The sequence below is a fragment of the Giraffa tippelskirchi genome, chromosome 14 (genome assembly GCF_054371585.1).
Source record: "Giraffa tippelskirchi isolate mGirTip1 chromosome 14, T2T-mGirTip1v1.2.pri, whole genome shotgun sequence".
Classification (NCBI taxonomy): Eukaryota; Metazoa; Chordata; class Mammalia; order Artiodactyla; family Giraffidae; genus Giraffa; species Giraffa tippelskirchi.
In genome coordinates, this window is record NC_137288.1 from 55,661,180 (window position 1) to 55,678,495 (window position 17,316).

A 17,316-nucleotide genomic window follows, 5' to 3' on the forward strand; every position below is an offset into this window, starting at 1 on the left:
CAGAACAGGATTCACAGTTGCTAGAAAGTTGTTCAAATATAAATTCACATAAGCAATTTGGTGGAATTTGTGTTTGGTAATGAATATATAATCCTTGGAGGAGGAAATGGCAACCCACTCTAGTATTCTTGCCTGGAGAATCCCATGGACAGAGAAGCTTGGCTAGCTATAATTTATAGGGTCATGACACAACTGAAGCAACTTAGCACACACACAATGAATATATAATAAATATATTTTACAAGTGCATATTTATAAAGTTCATTATATAAATGGCTGAGGAATTGGTTTAAGGTATTTACATCTCTTTGGATAAACATAGGGCATTACAGAAATAATTAACACAAAAGGGACTTCATTTGTACAGATATAGAGGCAGTGAGGTAGTATGAAATATGCACAGGTGGTAGCAGAGCAAATACATAGTTTGTGTTTAAAAATCCACGATAAAAAAAGAATCTCTGAACATCACTGACAAAGAAAATGATTAAAAAGGAAAGGTAGCCCAATAGGAAAAAGGACAATGAATGTAAAGGCAATTTATAAGACAAAAAATGCTAAGGCTAATGTTGGGGAAATTCATTGATAATTGAGAAATGAAAATTAGAAAAGCAGTTAAATAGATATAATGTTTTTGTATGACTTCAATTACAAACAAATACTCATCAAAAACAGTTTATCTTGTAGTTCTTCCCCCAAGGTAACTACTTTTTCAAGTATGGAATTTATTCCTCTGGATACTTATCTATGAACAAATATATAATACTGAGATCCTTGGATTTATGGTAATGGTAGCTAGTTTTATTTTTCTAAGGGGAAAGGCTCTATTAGTTTTTTTTTCTTACAGGTCTTAGAAGTCTTTTCCTAGGGGTCTTTTTATGTAAGTCAATTATATTTTCTAAAATTATAAACACAAATGTATTTATAATTTCATTAACCATCCCTTTATCGATGGGTTTCCATGGTAGCTCAGACAGTAAAGAATCTGCCTGCAATGCAGGAGACCAGTGTTTGACCCCTGGGTCTGGAAGATCTCCTGGAGAAGGGAATGGCTGCCTGTTCTAGTATTCTTGCCTGGAGAATTCCATGGACATTAAGTATCTCTATGACTTTTTAAAAAAATTAATTTATTTAATTGGAGGATAATTTCTTTACAACATTGTGGTGGTTTTTGCTATACATTGACATGAATCACTCGTGGGTGCACATGTGTCTCCTCATCCTTAACCCTCCTCCCACCTCCCTCCCCACCCCATTCCTCTGGGTTGTCCCAGAGCACTGGCTTTGAGTTCCCGCTTCATGCATCGAACTTGCACTGGTTATCTATTTTACATATGGTAGTATACATATTTCAGTGCTATTCTCTCAAATCATCCCACCCTTGCCTTCTCCCACATAGTCTGAAAGTCTTTTCTTTACATCTGTGTCTCTTTTGCTCTCTTGCATATAGGATCATCATTACCATCTTTCTAAATTCCATATGTATACATTAATATACAGTATTGGTGTTTCTCTTTCTGGCTTACTTCACTCTGTATAATAGGCTCCAGTTTCATCCACCTCATTAGAACTGACTCAAATGTGTTCTTTTTTTTTTATAGCTGAGTAATATTCCTTTGTGTATATGTACCACAACCTCCATTATCCATTTGTCTGCTGATGGACATCCAGGTTGCTTCCATGTCCTAGCTATTGTAAACAGTGCTGCAGTGAACATTGAGGTACATGTGTCTCTTTCAATTTTGGTTTCCTTGGTGAGTATGCCCAGCAGTTCTATTTCCAGTTTTTTAAGGAATCTCCACACTGTTCTCCATAGTGGCTGTACCAGTTTGCTTTCTCACCAGCAGTGTAAGAGGATTCCCTTTTCTCCATACTCTCTCGAGCATTTGTTGTTTGTAGACTTTTTGGTGGTGGCCATTCTGACCAACATGAGATGATACCTCATTGTGCTTTTGATTTGCATATAATGTTTTACTATAACACAACGTTGAAACAATTTTTAATGCATTATCATCTTAGATAAATTTTTCACCCTCTTAATATTGCCAATAAATGTAAATAATTGATGATGTCTGGGATGATATGAACATAGGCAAACAAATATCTTCTTACACAATTGTGTGCGTGTGTGCTAAGTTGCTTCAGATGTGTCTGGCTCTTTGTGACCCTATGGACTGTAGCCTACTAGGCTCCTCTATGTCCATGGGATTTTCCAGGCAGGAATACTGGAATGGGTTGCCATGCCTTTCTCTATCTGACCCTGGAGAATGGATCAAACCCATGTCTTCTGAGGCTTCTGCATTGCAGGGTGATTCTTTTATTTCTGAACCACTGGGGAAGCCCCTCACACAGTTATTGGAGAATAATTAGTAACAACTTCTTTCGATGGTAATTTGGCAGTATCTAGAAAATAACAGAATCTTGAGAGGAAGCACACAAAACATTTAACTAAGGTTTTTTTTTCTGGTAAGAGGAGTTAGATTACAGAAGATGGAGTAATTTAGAAAGAATTTAATATTTTACTCCATATAATGCCATATTATTTGAATGTTTACAACAATTATGTATCCCTCCACAAATAAAATAAGAACTAGGAGAATTCCATGATCAAATACCCTTTCATCTCATATACTGTTTTTCCCTCTTAGACATTTAAAATACTCATTAGCACATTTAAGCACTGTTAAGTCTAAAGTTAGTGAAATACTATGTCATTTATTCAAATCGTTGAGTTGCCAAGTCCTGTCTGATTCTTTGCAACCCAACAGACTGCAGCACACCAGGCCTCCCTGAGTTTGCCAAAGTTCATGTCCATTGAATTGGTGATGCTAGCCAAACATCTCCTTGTCTGTTGCCATCTTCTCCTTTTGCCTCCAATCTTTCCCAGCATCAGAGTCTCTTCCAATGAGTTGGCTGTTCCCATCAGGTGGCCAAAGTATTGGAACTTCAGCGTCAGTCCTTCCAATGAGTATTCAGGGTTGATTTCCCTTAGGATTGACTGATTTGATCTCCTTGCTCTCCAAGGGACTCTCAAGAGTCTTTTCCAGCACCACAGCTCGAAATCATCAGTTCTTCAGTGCTCAGCCTTCTTTAGGATTCAACTCTCACATCTGTGCATGACTACTGGAAAGACCATGGCTTTGACTATGCAGGCCTTTGTTGGCAAAATGGTGTCTGCTTTTTAATGCACTGTCTAGGTTTTTCATAACCTTCATTCCAAGAATTGAGTATCTTCTTTTTTTTTTCAATTAGTTTATTTATCTATTTTTTAGCTTTACAATATTGTATTTGTTTTGCCATACATTGACATGAATCCACCATGGGTGTACATGTGTTCCCCTTCTAGAACCGCCCCCCCCACCTCCCTCCCCATCCCATCCCTCTGAGTCATCCTGGTGCACCAGCCCCGAGCACCCTGTATCATGCAGTGAAACTGGGCTGGCGATTCATTTCACATATGATAATTTACATGCTTCAATGCCATTCTCCCATATCATCCCTCCCTCGCCCTCTCCCATAGAGTCCATAATACTGTTCTATATATCTGTGTCTCTTTTGCTGTCTCGCATACAGGGTTATCTTTACTTCAAGAATCGAGTATCTTCTAATTTCATGACCGTGGTCATTATCTGCAGTGATTTTGAAGCCCAAGAAGAGAAAATTTGTCACTGCTTCCACTTTTTTCCCTTCTCTTTGCCATGAAGTGAGGGGACTGAAAGCCATGATTTTAGCTTTTTTAATGTTGACTTTTAAACCAATTTTTTCACTCTCCTCCTTCACCCTTATCAAGAGACTCGTTAGTTTCTCTTTGCTTTCTGCCATTAGAGTGGTATCATCTGCCTATCTGGAGGTTATTGATATTTCTCCAGGCAGTCTTGATTACGGCTTATAACTCATCCAGCCCAGCATTTCACATGATGTACTCTGCATATGATAAGTTAAATAACCAGAGTGACAATACAGAGCCTTGTTGTACTCCTTCCTCAATTTTGAACCAGTCAGTTGTTTCATGTAAGGTTCTAACTGTTTCTTCTTGATCTGCATACTGGCTTCTGAGGAGACAGGTAAGATGGTCTGGGATTCCCATCTCTTTAAGAGCTTTCCACAGTTTGTTGTAATCCACACAGTCAAAGGCTTTTGCATAGTCAATGAAACAGAAGTTGATGTTTTTGTCTGGAATTCCTTTGCTTTCTCTATGATCCAACAGATGTTGGCAATTTGATCTCTGGTTCCTCTGCCTTTTCTAAACCAAGGTTGTACATCTGGAAGCTCTCGATTCAAGTACTGCAGAAGCCAACTTGAAGGATTTTGAGCATAACTTTACTAGCATGGGAAGTGAGCACAGTTGTCCTATAGTTCGAGCATTCTTTAGCACTGAACTTCTTTGGAATTGGGATGAAAACTGACCTTTTCCAGTCCTGTGGCTACTGCTGGGTTTTCCAAATTTGCTGATATATTGAGTGGAACACTTTAACAGCACTATTGTTCAGTATTTGAAATAGCTCAGCTGGAATTCCATCACCTCCATTAGCTTTATTGGTTGTAATGATTCCTAAGGCCCACTTGACGTCATACTCCAGGATGTCTAGCTCTAAGTAAGTGATCACAACATTGTTATCCAGGTCATCAAGGCCTTTTTTGTAAAATTTTTCTGTGTATTCTTGACACTTCTTCTTAATCTCTTCTGCCTCTGTTAGGTCTTTGAATATTCTGTTCTTGATCATGCCCATCCTTGCATTAAATATTTCTTTGACATCTCCAGTTTTCTTGAAGAGATCTCTAGTCTTTCCCATTCTATTGTTTTCCTCTATTTCTTTGCATTGTTCATTGAAGAAGGCCTTCTTATCTTTGCTATTCTCTGGAACTCTGCATTCAGTTGGGCATATCTTTCCCTTTCTCCCTTGCTTTTTACTTCTCTTCTTTCATCAGCTATTTGTAAAAGGCTCCTCAGACAACCACTTTGCTTTCTTGCATTTCTTTTTCTGTGGGATGGTTTTGTTCACTGCCTCCTGTACAATGTTATGAACCTCTGTCCATAGTTCTTCAGGCACTCTGTCTACCAGATCTAATCCCTTGATCTATTTGTAACCTTCACTGTATAATCGTAAGGGATTTGATTTAGGTCATATATGAATGGCCTAGTGATTTTCCTCACTTTTTTAGTTTAAGCCTGAATTTTGCTTTAAGGAACTGATGATTGAGTCACAGTCAGCCCCAGGTCTTCTTTTTTGTTGACTGTATAGATCTTCTTTTTGCCTTTTCATACTGTAAAAAGGTGTTGCAAAAGGCAGAGGAACCAGAGATCAATTTGCCAACATCTTTTGAATCATAGAAAAAGCAAAAGAATTCCAGAAAAAACATCTACTTCTGCTTCATTGACTCGGCTAAAGACTTTGTGTAGAAACTGTGGAAAATTCTTAAAGTGATGCAAATACCAGACTACCTTATCTGCCTCCTGAGAAACCTGTATGCAGGTCAAGAAGTGACAGTTAGAACTGGACATGGAACCATGGACTGGTTCAAAATCTAGAAAGGAGTATAAGGCTGTATTTTGTCACCCTGCTTATTTAACTTGCATGCAGAATATGTCATTCAAAATGTCAGGCTAGATGAAGCACAAGCTGGAATCAAGATTGCCAGGAGAAATATCAGTAACTTCAGATATGCATATGATACCACTCTTATGGCAGAAAGTGAAGAGGAATTAAAGAGGCTCTTGATGAATGTGAAAGAGAAGAGTGAAAAAGCTGGCTTGAAGCTCAACATTCAAAAAATGAAGATCATGGCATCTGGTCCCATCACTTCATGGCAGAGAGATGGGGAAACAATGGACACAGTGACAGACTTTATTTTCTTGGACTCCAAAATCACTGTGGATGGTGATTCCAGCCATGAAATTAAAAGATGCTTGCTCCTTGGAAGAAAAACTATGACAAACCTAGACAGTGTATTAAAAAGCAGAGGCATTACTTTGCCTGCCAAAGTCCATATAGTCAAAGCTATGGTTTTTCCAGTAGTTATGTATGGATGTCAAAGTTGGACAATAAAAAAAGGCTGAGCACCAAAAAATTGATGCCTTCAAACTGTGGGGCTGGAGAAAACTTTTGAGAGTCCCTTGGACAGCAAGAAGCTCAAACTAGTCAATCCTAAAGGAAACCAGTCCTGAATATTCATTGGAAGGAATGATGCTGAAGCTGAAGCTCCAATAATTTGGCCACCTAATGCAAAAAGCTGGCTCATTGGAAAAGACCCCGATGCTGAGAAAGATTGAAGGCAGGAGGAGAAGGGAATGATAGAGGATGAGGGGGCTGGATGGCTCAATGGATATGAGTTTGAGCAAACTGGGAGTGGATGAAGGGAAGGGAAGCCTGGTGTGCTGTAGTCTATGGAGTCACAAAGAGTCAGACATGAAGGAGTGACAGAGCAACAACAACAATAGATCTCCATCTTCAACTGCAAAAAATATAATCAATCTGATTTCGGTATTGATCATTTGGTGATGTCCATTTGTAGTGTCATCTCTTGTGTTTTTGGAAAAGTGTATTTGTTATGACCAGTGTATCCTCTTGGGAAAACTCTGTTAGCCTTCAGCCTACTTCATTTTGTACTCCAAGGCCAAACTTACCTGTTATTTCGGGTATATCTTGACTTCCTACTTTTGCATTACAACCCCCTGTGATGAAAAGGACATCTTTTTTTGTGTATTAGTTTGCGAAGGTTTTGTAGGTTGTTCTATATCTGGTCAGCTTCAGCTTCTTTGGCATAAGTTGTTGGGGCATAGACTTGGATTACTGTGATGTTGAATGTTTGCCTTGCAAACGAGCTGAGATCTCTCATTTTTGAGATTGCACCCAAGTACTGCATTTTGGACTCTTTTGTTCATTATGAGGGCTATTACATTTCTTCTATGGGAATCTTGCCCACAGTAGTAGATATAATGGTCATCTGAATTAAACCATTCCCATTCATTTTAGTTCACTGATTCCTAAGATGTTGTTTACTCTTGCCATCTTGTGCTTGACCATGTCCAATATACCTTGATTCATGGACCTAACCTGGAGAAGGGAAAGGCTACCCACTCCAGTATTCTGGCCTGGATAATTCCAAGGACTGTAATTATTGGGTTTTTGATTGGGTTGTTTGTTTTTCTGGCATTGAGTTGTATGAGCTGCTTGTATATTTTGGAAATTAATCCCTTGTCAGTTGTTTCATTTGCTATTATTTTATCCCATTCTGAGGGTTGTCTTTTCACTTTACTTATAGTTTCCTTTGCTATGCAAAAGTTTTTAAGCTTAATCAGGTCCCACTTGTTTACTTTTGTTTTTATTTCCATTACTCTAGGAGGTGGGTCATAGAGGATCTTGCTTTGACTTGTGTCATCAAGTGTTCTGCCTATGTTTTCCTCTAAGAGTTTTATAGTTTCTGGTCTTACATTTAGGTCTTTAATCCATTTTGAGTTTATCTTTGTGCATAGTGTTAGGAAGTATTCTAATTTCGTTCTTTTACATGTAGTTGTCCAGTTTTCCCAGCACCATTTATTGAAGAGGCTGTCTTTGCCCTATTGTATATTCTTGCCTCCTTTGTCAAAAATAAGGTACCTATAGATGCATGGGTTTATTTCTGAACTTTCTATCTTGTTCCATTGGTCTCTTTCTGTTTTTGTGCCAGTACCATAGTATCTTGATGACTGTAACTTTGTAGTATAATCTGAAGTCAGGAAGGTTGATTCCTCTAGCTCCATTCTTTCATTAGTGTCTTAAATTTTTTGTGTACAGTTCTTTTGTTTCTTAGGTAGGCTTATTCCTAGATTTTTAATTCTTTTTGTTGCAATGGTGAATGGGATTGATTCCTTAATTTCTCTTTCTGATTTTTCATTGTTAGTATATAGAAATGCAAGTGATTTCTGTCTATTAATTTTATATCCTACAACTTTGCTAAATTCACTGATTAGCTCTAGTAATTTTCTGATAGTATCTTTAGGGTTTTCTATGTACAGTATCATGTCATCTGCAAACAGTGAGAACTTTACTTCTTCTTTTCCAATCTGGATTCCTTTTATTTCTTTTTCTTCTCCTATGGCTTTAGCTAGGACTTCCAGAACTATGTTGAATAATAGTGGTGAAAGTGGACACCCTTGTCTTGTTCCTGATCTTAGGGGGAATGTTTTCAGTTTTTCACCATTGAGAATAATGTTTGCTGTAGGCTTGTCGTATATGGCCTTTACTATGTTGAGGTAGTTTCCTTATATGCCCTTTTTTTGAAGAGTTTTAATCATAAATGGGTGCTGAATTTTGTCAAAGCCTTTTTCTGCATCTATTGAGATGATCATGTGGTTTTTATCTTTCAATTTGTTAATATGGTGTATCATACTGATTGATTTGCATTTATTGAAGAATCCTTGCATTCTTGAAATAAACCTAGCTTGATCATGGTGTATGAGCTTTTTGATGTGTTGTTGAATACTGTTTGCTAAAATTTTGTTGATTATTTTTGCATCTATGTTCATCAGTGATATTGGCCTGTACTTTTCTTTTTATGTGGTGTCTTTGTCTGGTTTTGGTATCAGGGTGATGGTGGCCTTGTAGAATGAGCTTGGAAGGGTTCCTTCCTCTGAAATTTTTTGAAAGAGTTTTAGAAGGATAGGCATTAGCTCTTCTCTAAATGTTTGATAGAATTCTCCTGTGAAGCCATCTGGTCCTGGGCTTTTGTTTTTTGGGAGATTTTTGATCACAGCTTTCATTTCAGTGCTTGTAATTGGGTTGTTCATAATTTCTATTTCTTTCTGGTTCAGTTTTGGAAGATTGAACTTTTCTAAGAATCTGTCCATTTCTTCCAGGTTATCCATTTTATTGCCATATAGTTGTTCCTAATAGTCTCTTATAATCCTTTGTATTTCTGCATTGTCTCTTGTAACCTCTCCTTTTTCATTTCTAATTTTGTTGATTTGATTCTTCTCTCTTTTTTTCTTGATGAGTCTGGCCAAATGTTTGTCAATTTTGTTTATCTTCTCAAAGAAACAACTTTTAGTTTTACTAATCATTACTACTGCCTCTTTCATTTCTTTTTTGTTTATTTCTGCTCAAATCTTTATGATTTCTTTCCTTCTACTAATTTTGGGGTGTTTTTTCCTTTCTTTTTCCAGTTGGTTTAGATGTATAGTTAGGTTGTCTATTCAATGTTTTCTTGTTTCTTGAGGTAGGATTTTATTGCTATGAACTTCCCTCTTTGAACTGCTTTTGCTGCATCTAGTATGTTTTGAGTTGTTGTGTTTTCATTGTCATTTGTTTCTAGAAATTTTTTGATTTCTCTTTTGATTTCTTTGGTAACCTGTTGGTTATTTAGACATGTGTTGTTTAATCTCCATGTATTTGTGTTTCTTACAGTTTTTTTCTTGTAATTGAAATCTAGTCTCATGGAGTTGTGGTCGGAGAAGATGCTTGATATGATTTCAGTTTTCTTAAATTCACTGAGGTTTGATTTGTGACCCAAGATATTGTCTATCCTGGAGAATGTTCCATGTACACTTGAGAAGAAGGTCTTCTGCATTTAGATGGAATGTCTGTATGCTTTCTTTTGAAAAGTGTCTATTTAAGTCTTCAACTCATTTTTAATTGGATTGCTTACTTTCTTGATGTTGTGTTACATGAGCTCTTTGTATATTTTGGATATTAACCTCATCATTCACATCATTTGCAAAGATTTGCTCCCATTTCATAGGTTGTCTTTTTATTTTGTTGATGGTTTCCTTTTCTGTGCAAAATCTTTTAAATTTGATTAGGTATCATTTGTTTATTTTTGCTTTTATATGTCTGTTGCCTTAGGAGACTGGTCCAGGGAAATATTTCTACTATTCTTACTAGAGACCATTCTGCCTATGTTTTCTTCTAGGCATTTACGGTTTCTGGCCTTATATTTACACCTTTAAATCATTTTGAATTTATTTTTGTTCATGGTGTGAAAGAATGTTCTAATCTTACTGTTTTATATGTGGTTGTCCAATTTTTCCAGCAAAACTTGTTGAAGAGGCTGTCTTTTCTGCATTGTATATTCTTGCCTTCTTTGTCATAGATTAATTGACTGTAGGTTCATGGGTTTATTTCTGAGCTCTCTATTGTATTCCACAACCAATCTCCTCTTAACTTTCAATGGAATGGGCTCTTTCTATGTGGATACTCCAGACTCTGCTCACTTCCCACTGATTCTGAATAGTATCATACACTTACCTCTGTAAAAATAAAGCAATAGCAACAACAAAAAAGAAGCAACAAACTACTGAGCAACTAAGGCTTTAGGTCAGTCTGATGTTTCATAGGTTATGCTAATCAGGCACCCTGAGTCTTTGTTCATAAAATATCCCTCATTAGTATCTTAAGCTATGCAAGCTAAACCCAGTTGTTGCCTCTCTAAGATTCATCCATGACTTCTATTTTTGTATGTATTAAATTCTCAGATACTAAATGAGAATGACAAATATTTTTTCATAATATAAAAATGATGTAATCATTTATTTTTAAAAAATAATTTATTTTAATTGAAGGATAGTTACAATATTGTGGTGGCTTTTGCCATATACCAACAGCAGTCAGCCACAGGTGCACATGTGTCTCCCCCATCCTGAACCTCCCTCCCACCTCCCTCCCCACCCCATCCCTCTGGGTTGTCCCAGAGCACCAGCTTTGAGTGCCCTGCTTCATGCATCGAACTTGTACTGGTCATCTATTTTACATATGGTAATATATATGTTTCAACACTATTTTTTCAAATTATCCCACCCTCGCCTTCTCCCACATAGTTCAAAAGTCTGTTCTTTACATCTGTGTCTCTTTTGCTGCCTTGCATATAGGATCATCGTTACCATCTTTCTAAATTCCATATATACGCGTTAATATACTGTGTTGGTGTTTCTCTTTCTGACTTGACTGAGATGCCAACTAAAACCTGTTGGAAATGTTTGCACAGTGCTGTATTTTTAAAGTTTTTTAAAAAAAATAAGAATTATATGAGGCAATATTCAAAACACTATGAAAGAGTTTTATGGCTGATTACTAAAGTATGCCCTAAGCTCTAGAGGGCTAGATTTTGGCACTCATGTCATATATATGCTATATGTGTGTGTGTTAGTCACTCAGTTATGTCCGGCTCTTTGCAATTCCATGGACTGTAGCCCACGAGACTCCTCTGTCCATGGGATTTTTCAGGCAAAAATACTGGAGTGGGTAGCCATTCCCTTCTCCAGGGCATCTTCCTATCCCAGGGATTGAACCTGGATCTCTTGCATTGCATTAGGATCCTTTACCATCGGAGCCACCCCTTTCCTGAATTTTATGAGAAATCCTAGATGACACAGCCACAGTATTAAATTACTGCCTTCCCTGATTAAGTACAACAAAGTCCCTGAACTTTCACAATGGCTGCTGACTCTACATTAGTTTTCTTGTAGTTTTGTCTTTCTTACTCTCTGTTGTACTCCATTCTCCCTCCTCCTCAACTTTCAGTCCACCTACTGATGTTTTTTTCCTCTATTTTTGGTAGCTTTAGCTACTTGATCTATTTCTGACTTAATGTCTAGTTTCTAGGACATGGCATTCAACTCTTTTGTGCATTTGAATAATGTGTAAACATTTTCCAAGATACACATTACCAAAGAATCTGACACATTAGGTTTATGATGTGGCCAAAGATTTTATACTTTTATAAAGGTGCCTAGGTAAAGTTAATAACATAAAATAAAACAGTACCATAAACTATATTTCTATTAACAATTTCCTCAAATTCAAGTATTTGTAAATTTTTTGGCTCCCACTGAAATTTTGAACAATTTTGAAACTAAGAAAATGTGGATGTATAGATGTCATCTCAACATTATTTATAAAAAAAAGATAAAAATATAATCAAAATTTGCCTATGATAATCAACTGGAAAAAAAGTGGTGGAGCTCTATATAATCTGAAATTTGTTCAGATGAAAAATAATATTTGTTCTAAATAAATTTCAAATGAAGCTTGTTCTAGATTCAATTACCTTGAAAAACTTTGAAAGTACACACATATATATTACTTTCATGATATACACAGAATAATTTGAAAGGACTATTAAGATCCATTAGGGTATTGGATCTTCAATAATATAGTTTTAAATAAAAATATTAGATTTTTACCTAGTAGTGGTCAGACTGAGCCTAGTTTGATAAATAAGCGAGAATAATTACAGTTGCAATAGTTCTAGGAAAGCAAAATTCTTAGAAAATACACTAGTTTTTCCAAATTCATTATAAAACCAGAAAGAGTGATGAAATAGCAAAACAATAACAGCACTAAACAGATAAGATTTATGACAGAATAGGGTAGTAGGATATACTCGTGGATCTAAAATACAAGCTGCTGCTGCTAAGTTGCTTCAGTCGTGTCCGACTCTGTGCAACCCCATAGACGGCAGCCCACCAGGCTCCACCGTCCCTGGGATTCTCCAGGCAAGAACACTGGAGTGGGTTACCATTTCCTTCTCCAATGCATGAAGGTGAAAAGTGAAAGTGACATTGCTCAGTTGTGTCTGACTCTTCGCGACCCCATGGACTGCAGCCTACCAGGCTCCTCCGTCCATGGGATTGTCCAGGCAAGAGTACTGGAGTGGGGTGCCAGCAGATAGAAGCAAATTGTGAAATGTGAAAAAGTCTACATTCTCTAAGCATCTGCACAGAAGAAAGAGAAAGGAATGAGATGTCTAATGTATATTAGGTCATAATAAGCCCCAAACACTGTCAACATGTATTCACTGAAAAGCATGGAAAGACGAGAGAATAGCAGTTGAAAATGGAAGGATTATTGTGCACACCAATAATAGGTCATGACAAAGCCTTCAGTCTGGTCCCATGTAATCTTTAAATTGTGTGCCCTCCTTTGGGGCACTTGACATGACATTAAAGAGTAATAGAGCTTAACAGAAATGGTAGATAAGAAGAAAAATGAAGATCTAAATAAATGTCAGATGGGAAATAGGATCTTAAAAACTCAAAAAATAAAAACTTATATTTTAAATGATGTTCAAGCAACAGAGGGAGCTCATTTTGATTAGAAAGGCAATTTTGAAATGTGCTTCTTTCTAAAGTTTTAAGAAAACTGATTTGATATAACAAATAGACACCAGAAAGATATCAAGGTAAATTTCATAAAAGTTACTAAAAACAAGATAATAAGGAATAGAAAAATATTCTTACAAAAAATAGAATCAGGTCAAAAAGACATACTGCAATGTACTGTTATATTTTAAATTTTATTGAGATATAGTTGATATAGATAGTATATCTTTAAGGTGCTGCAATGAACCATTAAAATGTAGGATTATAATTGCAATGTGCAATTTCAAAATTAGTTTTAAAATTATATAAAATTAGCATAACTCATAATTTTAATAACTCAGACTCTTTGCTACCCCATCGACTAATCTATGGAATCTTCCAGGCCAGAACACTGGAGTGGGTAGCCTTTCCCTTCTCCAGGGGATCTTCCCAACCTAGGGATCGAACTCAGGTCTCCCGTGTTGCAGGTGGATTTTTTACCAGCTGAACCACAAGGGAAGCCCATAATTATCATTGAGGAAGGGCAAATAATTTTTATTTAGTATTTATATTTTTAAAGATCATTGGGCTTCAGTGCTATTTAGTTGAACCTCAGAATGACAGAGAAACAGGAGAAATAAGATTGACAGGAAAGCATTTCTGAGGAAAAGAATTAAGGTTACAAGATACTGGTTGGTCCGGGGCATTGGATGTCTGGGTCCCATCCCTGAAAGTGGCCTTATAGTTCATTTTTGGCCTTAGAAGTGTCAGAGCTAGGACACTCGAGCAAGGATCCTTGGGAAAAATGCTGTCTCAATGCCCAGAAACCACATTGGATCAGAGAAAAATCTCATTTCTTAGCTCAAATTCTTCCAACTCAATCAGTCTGCAATTCAGTGAGTTGGGAATTCGCTCTGCCTATGCTTAAAGATCTAAATTACTGAAGGTATAGTTTTTGAGTGGAAACACTAAAGTCCTTGAATTAAACCATGTGGCTGTTCAATGAGAAATCTGCTCTGCTACATACTACACACTCAGAAACTTAAAAACTTTCAGGTACTACTCAAAAAGGTGAGTGTCGGAAAGGAGTACCATGCATATTTTTTTTTTGGCAAGAACGGGGCAGCTAAGCTGAAAAAAGGGCTTCCCTGGTGGCTCAGATAGTAAAGCATCTGCCTGCAATGTGGGAGACCTGGGTTCGATCCCTCGATCAGGAAGATACTCTGGAGAAGGAAATGGCAACCCACACCAATACTCTTGCCTGGAAAATCCCATGGACGGAGGAGCCTGGTAGGCTACAGTCCACCGGGTCGCAAAGAGTCAGACACAACTGAGCAATGTCACTTTCACTTTCACAAGCTGACAGAGGACAGTGTATACCCCTACAGCAGAGGGGATGGGCAGTGCTGGGGCAGGAACTGGTCAGGGTGAGATAACTGGATGATGTCATGTTCTTAAGGAGAATGCCAGCATTCCAGCTTCTTAAGGAGAATGCCAGCATTCCAGCTACTCTGAGGGGCTTGGGCAAGATACAGGAGGTTTCACTAACAAAAAGTCTAGTTATTTGGTTACCTGCAAGGAAACTAAGATCTTTAAGTATGATTAGGTGGGTGATATTATCTCTTTTCAGAGTTACAAGACAAACAAAAGACCTTTTGTTATTTTTTTTTAAAGGACTCAAGATAGTGTCTGGGTTGTGAAATTTGGGCAGCCCTGGGTTTATTTAAGACAATTGCGTGGAGTTCTGTGCTGGGAAGGATTAGCAGTTGATTTAATGCTCTTCTGTGACCATCTTTTTTGTTTGTTTGTTTGTTTTTAGTTGCTCAGTTGTGCACAACACTTTGTGACCCTATGGACTGTAGCCTACCAGGCTTCTGTATCCATGGGACTCTCCAGGCCAGAATATTGGAGTGGGTTGCTATTTCCTTCTCCAGGGGATTTTCGTGACCCAGGGATTGAACCTGGATCTCCTGCAGTGACCATCTTTAGTTTCTTAATAATTTCACAACAACATCCATGTTTTTATTTTTCAGTGAGCTTCACTAATTATGTAGTTCCAATTCTTAGAGAAAGTAACATAGTAAATGCTAGTCTAATTTTCGAGACTTTATGTCATGGGCTAGAATTTTGGGCAGTAATTTTGTCCTAGTAGGTAACTATAGTGCAACACAGGCTAGAAGAGAAAACTAATATTGTAAACTTGGCTCACACAATTGAGGCTAAAAAGTAGAATATGTTTAGTGGGCTGAGGACATGAAGGGACTCACTTAAGACTCACTAGGTAGAAGACTAAAGGCTATAAAGATGAGTAGCAGATACAGGGTTTCAGTTATACTGCCTGTCATGGTTAGGCTGTTTCAGAGATGAGATGAGGCTCATATTGCAGACGATAATTGTAAACTTTTCCAAAATTTTGGCCGCAGTATGCCAGGCTTCCCTGTCTTTCACTATCTCTCGGAATTTGCTCAAATTCATATCCATTGAGTCAATGATACCATCCAACCATCTCATTCTCTGTTGCCCCCTTCTGCCCTCAATCTTTTCCAGCAAAAGGGTCTTTTCAAATGAGTCAGTTCTTTGCATCAGGTGGCCAAAGTATTGGAGCTTCAGCATCAGTCCTTCCAATGAATATTCAGAGTTGATTTCTTTTAGAATTGACTTGTTTGATCTCCTTGCTGTCTGAGGGACTCTCAAAAGTCTTTAGGACTACAGTTTGCAACCATCAATTCTTCAGTGCTCAGCCTTCTTTATGGTCCAACTCACATCTGTACATGACTACTGGAAAAACCATAGCTTTGACTATACGGAAATTTGTCGGCAAAGTGATACACTGTCTAGGTTTCTCATAGCTGTTCTTCCAGGGAACAAGCATCTTTTACTTTCACGGCTGCAGTCACTGTCTGCAGTGATTTTGGAGCCCAAGAAAATAAAGTTTCTCACTGTTTCCATTTTTTCTCCATCTATTTGCCATGAAGCAATCAGACCAGATGCCATGATCTTAGTTTCTTAATGTTACGTTTTAAGCCAGCTTTTTCACTCTCCTCTTTCTCCTTCATAAGGAGGTCTTTAGTTCCTCTTCACTTTCTGCCATAAGGGGGGTATCATCTGCATATCTGAGGCTGTTGATATTTCTACTGGCAATCATGATTCCAGTTTGTGATTCATCCAGCTCAGCATTTCACATGATGTTTTCGGTTGATGGTTTCAAACTTCACAGAAGTTAAATAAGCAGGGTGACAATATCCTGATTTTGAACCAGCCTGTTGTTCCATGTGAGGTTCTAACTGTTGCTTCTTGACCTGCAAACAGATTTCTCAGGAGGCAGGTAATGTGATCTGGTATCCTCATCTCTATTAGAATTTCCCACAGTTTGTTGTGATCCACACAAAGGCTTTAGCATAGTCAATGAAGCAGAAGTAGACGTTTTTCTGAAATTTCTTTGCTTTTTTTATGATCCAACAGATTTGTTGACAATTTGATCTGTGGTTCCTCTGCCTTTTCTAAATCCAGCTTGTACATCTAAAAGTTCTCAGTTTATGTACTGTTGAAGCCTGCCTTGAAGGATTTTGAGCATTACTTTGCTAGCATGTGAAATGAGTGCAGTTGTTTGGTACTTTAGATATGTCCAGTTTGCCCCATTATAATAGGCCAGGCAAAACAAGGACACTAAAACTTAACTCTTCCCCTGCTTCCACTTTTTCTCTCCCACCCAGATGTTTTCAATCTGTCTTTCCTATAATTCTGTTACCACCACAACTCAAGAAGCTTTATATCCTACATAAAGACCAGGATTCCAGCCTCTGCCCTTGCAAAACTTGTTGCTTCTTCTCTTACTAGTATTTGACTTGATTTTCCCATTTGGACTTTGCTGTAGTTCCATTCAGTGTCACCCATTGTCTCTGAAGATATTTTCTTTCCCTCATGTTTACCAGCAGAGAAACCTATTCCTGACCTTTGCCACATAATCCGCATTTAACTGTGGGAATTTCCCTTGGGGAAATTGTACCTGTTCAGTCCAAAATCAAGGCACTCTTTAGAGGATTAACAAAACTAATGAAAGAGGCTTTCCTAAGATGTCTGTTAGTAAAGAAAATTTAGAATCTCCTCTGACTTCCTTGAATGAAGAAAGCAGCTAAATCGACAGTGGCCACTTATAATAAATTTATCCTTGAGGTTTCTTTCTTAGAAAGGCCAAGAAAGATGGCCACATTAAGAAACTCCTGCAGCAATATGCTTATTCCACCATAAGTAAAAAAACAAAA

General features: G+C 37.5%; 1 protein-coding gene across 2 annotated transcripts in view; it reads left to right on the top strand.

Annotated features, from left to right (window-relative positions):
• SETBP1 (SET binding protein 1) overlaps nucleotides 1–17,316 on the top strand; it is an 890,090-nt gene that overhangs the window by 28,798 nt on the left and 843,976 nt on the right. The window contains exon 1 of one of the 2 annotated variants that reach the window (XM_081561784.1): nucleotides 14,539–14,660. The exons of the other annotated variant lie outside the window; for it this stretch is intronic. The gene's annotated coding sequence lies outside the window, so the exon portion shown is untranslated. Of the gene's footprint in view, nucleotides 1–14,538; nucleotides 14,661–17,316 lie in introns of those variants that run through there. 2 annotated transcript variants of the gene reach the window in all.